Consider the following 2500-nt stretch of genomic DNA (forward strand, 5'->3'; position numbering starts at 1 on the left):
CCTGCCATGGCATGCGCTGTGCGCAGCCTGTGCGCAGCGTGCACGCAGCTTGCGCATCTGTCGACAGTGAGGCTAGCGAAACTTGTCCTGCCATGGCATGCGCGGCGCCTGCGCGCAGCCTGCGCGCAGCATGCGCACAACATGCGCACAGGCTGTGCGCAGCGTGCGCGGAGCTTGCGCGCAGCTTGCGCATCTGTCGACAGTGAGGCTAGCGAAACTTGTCCTGCCATGGCATGCGCGCAGCGTGCGCGCAGTCTGTGCGCAGCATGCGCGCAGCCTGTGCGCAGCGTGCGCGCAGCTTGCGCATCTGTAGACAGTGAGGCTAGCAAAACTTGTCCTGCCATGGCATGCGCGCAGTCTGCGCGCAGCATGCGCGCAGCATGTGCGCAGCATGCCGGCAGCATGGTTCCAGGTTTTTTCAAATGTCGACAGAATTTTTCAAATCTTGTCAAACCCCGTTTTTATTGAAATTTCCTCGCACAATAAGCTCCCCATAAGTAGTCTATGATTTTTAGGACCTTCTCCAACTTACAAAACTAAAAAATTCCTCCCGGATTTGTTTTAATGATTTTTTCAATTTTACGACTTCTAAAACTAATAAAAAATACTTCCCGACTTCAAAAATTTATGAAACTTTTTCCCATCATAGATTGCATGTTTCTTAGTATCCCTGCAAAAAATCACGTCCAAATACCTTGTATTGAATTATTTAGAGCCCATTATGACTCCTCGCGCATAGGTGATGTCTCTTCCTGTCAAAGGGCTAAATGCATAAAATGCTATATAGGGGGGTGTGTGTTGCCTGCATATGCATGGCAGCCCATGCCTTCCTAGCTGCAGCCCCCTTCCCCCACGCCACACCCATGTCATGTTGCCTCGATATGTTGCCTCGGTATTATGGGTTTGGTGTCGGGGTCGGGGGGCTGCCACCCATGGCGGTGGTGGCCGGAATCCGGCCGCCGCCACCACGCCGCCGCCATGGGTGAGGGAGGAAAAAAAAGGCGTGGAAAGTTGCGAAATGGGGTTGTCTAGGCTATTTTTTGGCATGGGAGAGCATGGAGTGCTAGGAACTCCTTCTCAAATGCACGGGCATGTCGACCACAACCTCATTTCGCAACAACAACCACCCGTGTGGGGTGGCGGTGGGTGGATAGTCGCGGATTGGGGCTTGCCAAGCCAATGTTTTCAAAAAATTTCATCAAAATTAAAAACAAATGTTTTGTTGCCTTCGGATTTGTGGGCGAGCGGCGAGTCGGAGTGGAGCCGGTAAAGTTTAACCTCGGTGTGCACGGTTGTTTTTAGAAACTCAATCCAATGCCGGGGACGTTGAAAGTGACGCTCTTATGAGTTGCAAACCCGCAAGATTTAAAGAACCTTTTCAAAACAATTTCAAACCAACAAGATTTAAAAACAGAAATTTTCATCAAAATGAAAAACAAATGTTTTGTTGCCTTCGGACTAGTGGGCGAGCGGCGAGTCGGAGTGGAGCCGGTAAAGTTTAACCTCGGTGTGCACGGTTGTTTTTAGAAACTCAATCCAATGCCGGGGACGTTGAAAGTGACGCTCTTATGAGTTGCAAACCCACTAGATTTAAAGAACCTTTTCAAAACAATTTCAAACCAACAAAATTAAAAACAAATGTTTCGTTGCAAACAAATTGTGGGCGAGCGGCGAGTCGGAGTGGAGCCGGTAAAGTTTAACCTCGGTGTGCACGGTTGTTTTTAGAAACTCAATCCAATACCGGGGACGTTGAAAGTGACGCTCTTATGAGTTGCAAACCCACAAGATTTTAAAAACTTTTTGAAAATGTTTCTTCTAAATGACACATTTTGATCCTTGGCAAGTGCTCAATCCGTAACTATCCAATCACCGCCACACCACACCGGTCGGGAGTGTGTGAATGGTGTGCTTCCCGGGGTTGGCATAGATAATCTTTCGCATCGACAATCTTTTGCATGCGAGGGAATGTCTATGCCAACCCCGGGAAGCACACCATTCACCCACTAGTTGTGGGCGACGATGGGTTGGCTTCAAATGAATTTTTGCTTGGGGTTGTCCTCGGTATGCTTTTGTGTTGGGAGTACGGCCACCAAACCTTCTCAATGCACGGGTATGTCGAGGATGGCTTTCGGCGGGGTTGATGAAGAAGCTACCCAATTCTCGGCCACACGAACACATGGTGACGATGCGTTGGCTTCAAGTGAGCTTTAGCTTGGGGTTGTCTTCGGTATGCTTTTGTGTTGGGAGTACGGCCACCAAACCTTCTCAATGCACGGGTATGTCGAGGATGGCTTTCGGCGGAGTTGATGAAGAAGCTAGCAAATTGTTGGCCACTCTCACACGTGTGGGGGTAGGTTGGCTTCGAAAGAAGCTATCCAATCCTCTGAGTGTGCGGTTGAGCTATGATTAAGATTGTCTAGGCATTGCTTGTGTGTGCAAGGTGCGAGCCCAATGCACGAGCAAGTCGAGGATGACAATCTTAAGAGTAACAATGATGCCA

The sequence above is a fragment of the Prunus avium genome, unplaced genomic scaffold, assembly GCF_965620075.1.
Source record: "Prunus avium unplaced genomic scaffold, drPruAviu1.hap1.1 HAP1_SCAFFOLD_26, whole genome shotgun sequence".
Classification (NCBI taxonomy): Eukaryota; Viridiplantae; Streptophyta; class Magnoliopsida; order Rosales; family Rosaceae; genus Prunus; species Prunus avium.